The sequence below is a fragment of the Brassica oleracea genome, chromosome C7 (genome assembly GCF_000695525.1).
Source record: "Brassica oleracea var. oleracea cultivar TO1000 chromosome C7, BOL, whole genome shotgun sequence".
NCBI classification, from domain to species: domain Eukaryota; kingdom Viridiplantae; phylum Streptophyta; class Magnoliopsida; order Brassicales; family Brassicaceae; genus Brassica; species Brassica oleracea.
The window spans coordinates 2836273-2848161 of NC_027754.1; the positions used below are offsets into that span (position 1 = coordinate 2836273).

The 11889-nt window shown below is 44.9% G+C and overlaps 1 pseudogene; it reads left to right on the forward strand.

Annotated features, from left to right (window-relative positions):
• The first annotated feature begins 6713 nt into the window (after nt 1-6713).
• LOC106302360 lies at nt 6714-11404 on the forward strand (annotated as a pseudogene).
• Nucleotides 11405-11889: the final 485 nt, after the last annotated feature.

Sequence of the window (11889 nt, forward strand, 5' to 3'; positions counted from 1 at the left end):
TAGGGAGTAGAGTCATTGCATTACATTCATGTTTAAGTCATTGCATTGCATTCATGTTTAAGTTATTGCATTGCTTTAAGTTGTTTCACGTTTACTCTTCCGCGTTTCATTCTGTTTATTGCTTGTGTTTGAGCAGAGGTGAGGGGTCGTTGTTGTTGTGTGTTTGGGAACTCACTGAGTAATCTATGATTGCTCATTCCCCCCCCTTTTCTTTGCAGGTAACCGTAGAGGGTCGGGCGTTTGCGGGGTGTGGAGGATGACAAGGAGAAAGATGTTTATGTTTTCACTCGTTTTTATTTTCATGGGTACCCGTTTGACTCGTTATTTTCTCTTTGTTGTTGTATTTGAGGACCTTAGTCGAGTTTCTGACTTTGCAAAATAAATAAAAGTATGTTTCTTTAATAAAATCACTGTAGAACGCTGATATATAGTTTTGTCTGAACTTAACACAACTCTCAACCGAGGTACGGGTTTGCAAGCCTTAGGCTGAGGTCGAGAGGGACGGTATCATGGACGGACTTGTCGAGACTTTTAAATTGTGTAGAGTTTTGGCCTGACTGACTGCAGTACTCGTCAAAATTGTGGCGCTTCCGGGACGTTCCGGGTTAGTCTGGCCTAGGACGGTTTGGGGGTGCTACAGGCGGTCCCTGGGACCGAACCCAGAGTGCCTCCTAGCGGGGAGCCAGAGGCCGGTGTCCTGCCTGGGGTCTGGAGAAATTCAATACCTGAGTATTTTTCCCAACAACAGTGCGGATCAGAAATCGATTGACACTCAAAAGGTGGAATCGATCGACAATAGTCCAGGAGATTGGGAACATGACAACTACAATCCCACCATGGCGGTACACACTGCGATACCCACCGGAGATACACTGCATACAGAGGAGTATGATGAGGATTACAAGGAGGAACAAGCTACAAAGTACATATATATTCGTACTGAGGAAGATATACTTCTCTACCATTCCTTTTGGCAAAGGAATGTGACATCGATCGACGGAAACATTCCACCATCGATTGACACTCATCATCATCAAACAAACCGCAAACGAGCATCGACTGACATTCTACTACCGATCGATCGAAACTAGAGTCGACCATGCATGAGAAGGAGATTTGTCAATTGGCAGTTGGGCAGATGATCGCTATCATGAGAACTATGCAGCAGAGACAACAGTACATGAGCCAGGAGCAGATGAACCCCATGAAGGTTTCACAACTGAGGAGCTACTTAACCACCAGGAACACTCATATACGGATTCAGTTCCTGCAGAAGCTTGTGGAAGAGGGATCTGTTTCTATCATCCTTACTCTTGAGCTAACCACCCATCGATTGACATCAACATTCCATCATCGATCGACAACCATCTAAAACCACCATCCACTGTAAGCGAAAAAGCTAAACATGATAATAAGTATCTAACACAGGATGAGTTCGGTATTTTCAGGGACCCAGATGCCTATGCAAGAGCAATGGATGGACATGCACTGCACATATCCAAAGAGGACATTGCAGACATTCTTCAGATGTCTAATGGAGCAGACAATCTCTTCCTGCAACAACGTAACATTCAGAGCACCAGCAGAGGGTTAGAAACGAGTTCTATGACACAGCTGGTGGAGTAGACAATTGTTTCAAGCAGAAGTATCGACATCATACTCGACCGTCGATCGACATTATTGGCGAAAAATACTCAGGTATAGAATTCCTGCAGACCCCAGGCAGGATACCGGTCTCTGGGTCCCCGCTAGGATATGCCCCGGGTCCCCGCTCGAAAGTATTCTGGGTCCGGGTCCTAGGGACCACGCCCTTCCTCCGGGAAAGGAAAACTTCCGATAAGGAGAACCTTCCATATTTCGGAATATAGAAGAGTTTAACCTACTCAAACCGACTAAGGTAGACCTAAAACAACTATATAAGGGGAGCCTAAACCCTAGGGCAGGCGATCGACACTTCGCCACCTCTCTTCTTCTTTCAATCGAGTTGCTAAAGCACCTCTCCCAGGACCGGTCACTAAGCCTACAGCCAATGCTATATCTCTTGCTATGGCTCTTAGCTCAGGGTGGCCCTTGATTATCAAAAAGGGGAGCAAAAAATGAGCTGATCCTAAGTAATCGTTGTTGTTCATTGGATTCTGGATGTGTCTGAATTTCATATTTCCGTATGTGGAAAGAAGGGCTAGAACTAGGGTTCATACTCAAAACTATTGTAGTTCCAGCTCTTTGATCTAATAAAACGTCTCTTTCGACCTTATCACTTGCGAATCAATACGAATACAAGCCTTCTCCATCTTTCCGTGGTACTCACAAAGATCCTACACAAAAATCACCTAACAGTTTGGCGCTAGAAGGAGGGGAGTAATCGAAACTACGTGATAATGGCGGTGGATGAGCAGAACGAGCTACCCAAAGCTACCCCGAGAGAAGCCGAGCTCCAAAGGCAACTCGATGGCATCCAAAGCCAAGTAACCGAGCTAAACAGAGCTCGAATATATGTTACTGAGAACCCCGAGCTCTCCTCAGAAGTCCAGAGCTTGAAGGAGAAGCTCAACAAACACTCCAAGCAACTGGAGCAGAGTGCCGGGAAGCTCAGCCAGCTCGAATCGGAGAATCTAAACCTCTGAGACGAGAACCAAGCCCTCAACACGACAAGTAACAAGAAGTGTTGATTCCGGGCTTAGATCCAGCCCATGCCGATTCTGGAGACACCTAACTCGGGAAAAGGTGTGAATCTCCCACCTACGACATCGCATGGAGATGCAGCAACGTAGAAGACATCAAATAAGAGCCGGAACCCGATCAGGAAGCACCCGAGGGAGCAGCAAAAACGGAGTCTCCTATGGTTGCTTACCTGGAGCAGATGTTCTCCAAGAGGCTAGACGCCATGCAGTCCATGGTAGAAAGGCTCCCAGGGGTAGCTCCCCCATCCGGAAGAGCAACTCCAACTCTTATGCTGACACTCCTTTCACGGATGAGATCACCTTGATCGAGATGCCCAGGAAGTTCTCCTTTCCCAACATAAATGCGTATGACGGCACCAGCGATCCGGACGACCATGTCGCCCAATACATACAAAGGATGCTCGCTGTAGCACTCCTAAAGGAGTCGCATGAAGCTACCATGTGCTATGGGTTCAGTTCAACCCTGTTAGGACCCGCTCTGCAATGGTACATCAACCTGCCCTCTAGGTCCATAGCCTCCTTTGCTATTCTCAGTGACAAGTTCATAGAACAATTCACCAGCAGCAGGGACCTGGAGAAAACCTCTGATGGCCTCTACGAAATCCTCCAACACCGGGCATAACCCCTGCGAGTTTACATAGCCCGCTTCAATGAAGAGAAGGTGGCCATTCCCGAATGCAGCATCCCCATTGCCATCTCTGCCTTCAAGACAGGTATGCTCCCCGACGGGGACCTCTATAAGGAGTCGACCAAATATCAGTACAAGACCATGGAAGATGTCCTGTCCCGAGCCTGGGCACATGTAAAATGGGAGGAAGATGTCACCAGTCACGCTAAGGCGCAGCTAAAGCAAGACCCTAAGGCGGTCAGACCGGACCGAACCAAGCGAGATGAGAAACCCTCTCCAAGACCAGCCAGGGATTCCGGGAAGAGAAACTAGGGCAGATACCAGAACTGGCCGATCGAGAAGGCATAAGGGATGGCAGTGTCCACGTGGCCAGACATCTCTCACTCTCCGTCTCAAGGCCGGAGCTGATCAATGTTCTAAGGCAGATGGGCCAACAGGTCAAGTGGCCTCAGAAGATGAAAGCGCTCGATTCTTTCCGTAACCCTGGTCTCTGGTGCGACTTCCACTGAGACCAGGGTCACAAAAAGGAGGACTGCATTGCCCATAAGATCGAGGTCAACAAATTGCTTAAGAAAGGACACCTCAGGGAGTTCCTTTCCGAGAAGGCCAAGAGCCATCTAAGCAAGGAGACAATGGGTAAGCCCACTGAAGCTGCTCCTGTCTCGCCACCTCGACATGACCGAGTGATCCATGTCATATCGGGCAGTTCGGAAAGCAGGGGTATAAGCCACACAGCCGCGAAGAGGAGCACTTGGAGCGCCAAGCACGGCCTGGAGGCAACCAAGCCGAAACGCTTGCTCCTTGGTGTAATAACCCTCTTTAAAGAGTAAAACGCAGACAGGGAAAAATCATGTAACAGCCGAGAAAATTACTCAAGTAAGTGGAAGTCGGATTGATCTTTTCCCGTGGATGTTTGTGGATCCCAAGGTACATTAGAAAGATTTAGAAAGTCTTAGAATAGTTTTCCATCTGAAGAAATAAATTCTTCAGGAAGTTTAGTGGATTGAAAATGCTCGCGGTTCGGCCTAGAACGTCCTAGTCGGACGAGAAAATTAATCGAAAATTTATAATAGGGCCTTAAGATAGGAATGACCTTAGAGTTATTTTAGAAATGTTTTGGTTTAAGAAATCTAGGTTTTTGTCAAGAAGAAACATTTCCGCCAGCTCGGATCAGCTTATAACACGTTCGGGATTTAAATACGGCCCATTCGGGACCATCTACAATGTGTTAAGCATATCCGGAAGCTTCCGGAAGATGCAGCAGCCTACTCACCTCCTTCAGGCAGCTGGACATGTGCGTCTCCTTGACTGGACCACCTCCAAGCAGTTCTTGTCTCATTTCTATTGGATGCTTTGGTGGCTGGCCACAAAGCTTGGTTTTATTGGCCAAAATTGTGGCTAAGACACCAAGCTGTCTCCTATTGGTTGGTTTGGGACACAGAGACACCTCCTGCTTGCCATGCACGACCTATACCTTCTGCTGAGCTCATTATCCACCCCTATAAATAGCAGACACCCCCTTAGTCATTTCTCATGCTTAGAACCCTAACCATAGCAGCTCGAAAAAGTCGAAACCCTTAGGTAAAGCTTTCTTTTTATTTAGATTTTGTTTTTCTTTTCTTTATTTTCTTAGTTAGAACTTGGATAGCCTTTCTTACCCTATCCTTCCTGTATTTAGATTTCTAAAGCTCTAGAGTTTTCCGATAAAAGTTTAAAGTGAAGCCGACCGCGAGATAGAACCATTTCCAGTCCGAAACTTTCATCTAAGTGTTGAGGTGAGTCTCGGTTATGGGTTATGATTGTTGTGTGTGCGGCTAGCGCCTGCAAAGCAAGAGTATTGGTTGATGCATTTCTAGGTTGCGCGTTTAGATATATAATGATATGATAATGATTGATGTTTGCGGCTCGAGGGGTATAACATGATTGTGATACATTGATGTTGTGTTGCATTTACTTATGTCATTGCATTGTATTGTTTGGGCCTCGGCTCAGATAATATAACATGTTTGATCATATCTTAACGGGGAAACCCGTAAATCCACGGACTTGATCCGTGAGGGTCCGACACTCGGGTGGAGTGTCGTGAGAGTCATTGGTGTCCACTCGAGGCACGTTCCTTGTCCGGGGCCTTACCAAAATTAGTTCTGGGCAGGACGCGAAGACACGTGTGATAGGGCTAGCTACCCTCGACCGTGTAGCTGCATGACGATGCGGAAAGTGTGTTATCCGGGCCATCGGCTTTTTAGACTTTGTGTTTAGAGTAAATGGGCGCAAGAAGGGATGTGTTATGGACTTTGTATCGAGATAGGAACCAATGGCTAGAGGCAGTCCTCGATGATCGATAAAGATCTAACCACTCGTGAAGAGTGGATGCTTGTTTACATGATTGCTTTATTTTTGCATTGCATATTTCTTCATATAATTGATCCTTGTTGCTTAATGTTTGATGTAAAATGGGGGGATAAATAATTGTTAGGAAACCCGACTCACTGAGCAAAAGAGTTGCTCATTAGACTCTTTCTTTTGCAGGTAACCCGTAGTAGGTTCCATTTGGGATCGGAGGAGCACAAAGTTGTTGGTGTAGATTTGCTACCTTTTGCAAACATGTACGTTTGTAATATGTAAGATATGGTTTTGAACTTCGGCCGAGCATGTATAAAGTTTTGATGTGGTTGAACTTAAAGTATATATGAATAAGAAAAGGTTTGTGAAATGCTTGGATTCCATATGATACTAGTCCTACTCTGGGACGAACTAACTAACGGTTTAAAACTCGGGTTGCAAAGCCTTAACTTGGAATCGCTAGGAAACCCATTCTTGGACATATGATCTTTGGATTTCAGATCTGATCCGGGAACCTGTTGTCAAATGTTTGGGCACGTGGTAGTAGTATCTTCGATCTGGTTAGAGTTCTTTAGTTCATCGTGCATGTTCTTGTTTGATTGGTGCATGGCAAACTAATTAACTTTTACTTATTCCGGATCGGGGGTGTTACAACAAAAGGTGGTATCAGAGCATGGTTCACTTTACTCACTTGGGAACCTGTTTTCAATAATTTATTGAGTCAAAGGTGTCGCAAAAGGTAGAATAGGAAACCAACATGCTCCTTTGTTAGATAAGTTGAGTTTAGTACTTACCCTGGGTTGTACTGCAGTATGTTTCCAAGACGTACAAGGAGTGAGGAGCCAATGATGACACCACCATGATATAGAAAATGTAACTCTGAAGACCGCAGAGTCTATTCAAACCTTGAGGTAACAGATGATTCTGCGATAGCAAAAGGAAATAACCACTACTAAGAACCCGAACATGAGTCGACCGGGAGAAATCTGACAGATTCACATATGGGCTATGAGCAAGAAGAACGATATGAGGATTTGAGGGAGAGGAACTGAGCACCTGATATGTATGGATCGAGGCGGAATTATGCAACAGCACATAATCCAAGGCAGAATGAATCTGAGTTCAGGCACCGGGAAAGGACGCCCGAGCCATGTTATAGGCAAGAACAGAGGACAGTTGGAAGTTCAGATCCTCTTATAGTATTAGTACAAGGCTTGCTAGATAGACTTGATCATAGAACCGGTGAATCATCAGAGCGAAGACCATCCTCCCCTCCTGATTACCTAAAAATGGTCACGTTAATGAAGAAGTTTGGAACCGTTAGATACCCTGGAGGAACAGATCCCTTCGAAGTGTCAGCATGGCTAAGGAATTTGGTGAAAAACTTTCGGGCTATCCACTGCCCTGATAATTTCAAGAAGGATGTGGCAATATACTACTTGACCAAAGATGCTTCTGATTGGTGGGATAACACGGAAGAATACTATATGCGAAGAGAGATCGACTGGGAAGATTTGAAAAAGGAGTTTGAGCGGAAATACTTCCCACCTGAAGCAAAAGACCGACTGGAGATTCAATTCTTGGAGTTAACTCAAAGAAACCGGAAATTCAGGGAGTATGAGGCGGAGTTTACAAAGCTAAGGAAATATTCTCCTTATGGAGCAAGGTATGAGGGTGCACTAATTCGAAGGTTTATAAGAGGATTGCGAGCGGATTTGGCTAGCCGACTGCAAGTTGTGAAGTTTCATAGCCTTTATGAATTGGCAGAGATAGCAGTAATTGTTGAAGAAGGTATGGAAAAGGAGCAAGCCATGATGAAGCATGCAGAACCATCTCGCAGAACTGAAGGGCTAGGAGTGCGAAGAATGAATAATAAAGAACAATTTAATCGAGGGAGAGGCCGAGGAAGAAGGAATGACAGACGGTTTACGAATGGCCCAGATTTGTGTCACTTGTGGTGGTACAGGCCATTTTTCTAGCAATTGTCCTTATAGTCAGAGAAGGAAAGCCCCTGATTATATTACTTGCTTCTCGTGTGGTGAGAAAGGGCATTATGCCAACAGTTTTCCCCATAAGAGACAGGTTACACTTCCAGCACCACCCACTAGACTAGCGATTGAACCAGGTCCGAAGCGCCAGGCAGTTGGAAAGCAAGTGAATGCAATAGAGTTAGGAAAGCCCGAACCACAACAGCCCCATCAGGGCCCGATCACAGGTAAGTAGGGTTTTAACTTATTGCTTGTTTGTGTGAATTTGATGCATGAAATATAAAATGTGAAATAAATATTGTTTAGGAACATTGTGTGTTGGTGGAGTTTATGTGCATGTTCTCTTCGACTCGGGTGCCACACTTAGCTTTGTGATACCCGAGGTAGTGTCGAGTTTTAAGGGAACATTTACCAGAGTAAAGGTAGGTGTTTCAGTTAGAACCCCTGGGAACCATAACCTTCGTGCCGATAGTTGTGTACTTAGGATTCCAATCTATGTGGGATCAACGGTATATCCGACAGACCTGCTAGTTGTTCCTTTAGGACAAAACGAAGTGATTTTGGGCATGGACTGGCTGTCGAGATACTACGCACAGTTGGATTGTGGTCGAGGAAGAATTACACTTGAAGAAAGAGGACAACCATTAACGACATACTATGGAGTATGTCCAAGTGCTGGAGTGTCACTTGTATCTGCCTTAAGAGTTGAGAAAGATTTGATCGAGGGCGAGGTATATCTTGTCACTCTAACTACCCTTGGAAGAGAATTGAAAGAAGAGACAAAGTTGGAAGAGATAGCAGTAGTAAAAGAATACCAGGATGTATTCCAGCCATTGGAAGGATTGCCCCTACCACAAAGTGATCCTTTCACCATTACATTAGAGCCGGGAGCAGCCCCAATAGCTAAGGCACCTTATCTAATGGCTCCAGCTGAGCTTGCTGAATTAAAGAAGCAGTAGGAAGATTTGATAGAAAAATGATTTATCAGACCGAGTTCTTCACCATGGGGAGCACCAGTCTTATTTGTAAAGAAGAAAGACGGTACCATGCGGTTATGCATCGATTATAGAGGGATTAGCAATGTTACAGTAAAGGACAATTATCCCTTGCCAAGGATCGATGAATTGTTGGATCAGCTTCATGGGGAAAGCTGGTTCTCAAAGATAGATTTGGCATCGGGATACCATCAAATCCCAATATCTGAGTCCGATATCATGAAGACGGCTTTTAGGACCCGATATGGCCACTATGAATTTGTGGTAATGCCTTTTGGTTTTACTAATGCGCCGGCTGCTTTCATGCGCTTGATGAATGATATATTTCGTGATTACTTGGATAAATTTGTACTCATCTTTATTGATGATATACTTATTTATTCCAAGAGTAAAGAGGAACATGCAGAGCACCTCCAAAAGGTGTTGGAGCGATTAAGAAGCCATAAGTTGTTCGTAAAGTTTAGTAAATGTAGTTTCTGGAAAAGGGATATTGGATTCCTTGGTCATCGAGTGTCAAAGAAGAGTGTTGCAGTAGATCCTGAAAAGGTTGAAGTAGTTAAGGACTGGCCACGCCCTACCAGCACTACCAAGGTTCGAAGCTTTCTAGGATTGGCTGGGTATTATCGAAAGTTTGTGAGAAACTTTTCCATCTTAGCCAAACCCTTGACGAGGCTGATTGGGAAAGATATATCATTTGAATGGGATAAGAAAGAGGAAAAGGCTTTTTACACAATTAAAGGAATCTTTGATGACTGCACCTATTCTTGCATTACCTACTACAGGAAGACCTTACACAGTATACACTGATGCTTCTCGAGTAGGACTGGGTTGTGTCCTGACGCAGGATGAAAAGGTCATCGCCTATGGTTCAAGACAGTTAAGGAAGCACGAGGAGGGGTTTACCTGATTGTGCTACATTGATGTTGTGTTGCATTTACTTATGTCATTGCATTGTATTGTTTGGGCCTCGGCTCAGATAATATAACATGTTTGATCATATCTTAACTGGGAAACCCGTAAATCCACGGACTTGATCCTTGAGGGTCCGACACTCGGGTGGAGTGTCGTGAGAGTCATTGGTGTCCACTCGAGGCCCGTGCCTTGTCCGGGGCCTTACCAAAATTAGTTCCGGGCAGGACGCGAAGACACGTGTGATAGGGCTAGCTACCCTCGACCGTGTAGCTGCATGACGATGCCGCAAGTGTGTTATCCGGGCCATCGGCTTTTTAGATTTTGTGTTTAGAGTCAATGGGCGGAATAAGGGATGTGTTATTGACTTTGTATCGAGATAGGAACCAATGGCGAGAGGCAGTCCTCGATGATCGATAATGATCAAACCACTCGTGAAGAGTGGATGCTTGTTTACATGATTGCTTTATTTTTGCATTGCATATTTCTTAATATAATTGATCCTTGTTGCTTAATGTTTGTAACCACTCGTGAAGAGTGAATGCTTGTTTACATGATTGCTTTATTTTTGCATTGCATATTTCTTAATATAATTGATCCTTGTTGCTTAATGTTTGATACAAAATGGGGGGATAAATAATTGTTAGGAAACCCGACTCACTGAGCAAAATAGTTGCTCATTAGACTCTTTGTTTTGCAGGTAACCTGTAGTAGGTTCCATTTGGGATCGGAGGAGCACAAAGCTGTTGGTGTAGATTTGCTACCTTTTGTAAACATGTACGTTTTGTAATATGTAAGATATGGTTTTGAACTTCAGCCGAGCATGTATAAAGTTTTGATGTGGTTGAACTTAAAGTATATATGAATAAGAAAAGGTTTGTGAAATGCTTGGATTCCATATGATACTATTACTAGTCCGGGACAAATTAACTAACGGTTTCAAACTCGGGTTGCAAAGCCTTAACTTGGAATCACTAGGAAACCCATTCTTGGACATATGATCTTGGGATTTCGGATCTGATCCGGGAACCTCGGGTCAAATGTTTGGGCACGTGGTAGTATTATCTTCGATCTGGTTAGAGTTCTTTAATTCGTCGTGCATATTCTTGTTTGATTCGTGCATGGCAAACTAATCAACTTTTACTTATTCCTGATCGGGGGTGTTACACTTGGTACGTATGAAATAAGATTCACGGCCAAGGAGCAGGAAAAGGTTCTCACCCCACATCACGACGCCCTGGTCAAATCGCTCACTGTAGCGAATTATCTGGTGAGAATTATCTGGTGAAAAGGATACTGGTAGATAATGGAAGCTTTGGCAACATCATCTTATAGGCCGCATACAAGGATCTGGGGCTGGAGGAAAGCGCTCTAACTCGGAGGATAACCCCACTCATAGGGTTCAGCGGAGAAGTCAAGAAGACCTACAGAGAGGTGACCCTCTCGGTATACGCTGAAGGGATCAACATGTCAACCAAGTTCCTTGTCATTGACTGCGATTCATCCTACAAAATGATCCTTGGACGGCCCTTGATTCACGACATGGGAGCCGTCCCTTCGACTCTTCACCAGATGGTGAAATTCCCTACACCTTGGGGCATAAGAGCGATCAGAGGGGATCAAGAGCATTCCCGCTCCTGCTACCAGACTACTTTGAAGGGAAAGATCAAGGTCTTATTGCAATTACAGAGAAAACCTCTGGCTCATCACACCGAGGAACCGGAGGTCGAAGAAATGGACGACATGCCATTGATCGAAGGGGACCAGACCCGACATCTCAAGGTTGGCTCCAAGCTGACTGAAGGATTTAGGAGGAGGTTAATAGACTTCCTCAGGTCTAACTCCGACTGCTTCTCTTAGTCCCACGCATATATGCCCGGATCGATCCGAAGATCATCATGAACAAGCTGCAGGTGGATCCCCTACATCAACCCGTCTGACAAAAGAGGAGGAAGTTTGGTCATGAAAGGGACGCAATCATCAACGATGAAGTCAAAAGCCTGCTCGGCGCGGGGTTCATTCGCGAGGTGCAGTATCCGGTATGGCTAGCCAACGTGGTCGTAGTCAAGAGGAAGAACGGGAAGTGGAGAGTCTGCATAGAGTTCACAGACCTCAACAAGTCCTGCCCAAAGGATCCCTTCCCTCTACCTCCACTACAAGAAAACATCAAGGATTCTGAGGGAAAAAATCGTCGGAATTTCGTCGGAATATCGTTATTCCGACGCAATTCCGACGAAATACGTCGTCGGAAATAATTCCTCGGAATTTCTTTTTTCCTCTGAAATCCCTCGGAATTTTCCGACGGAATTCCGAGGAAATAAATTTCCGAGGAAATTCCGAGGATC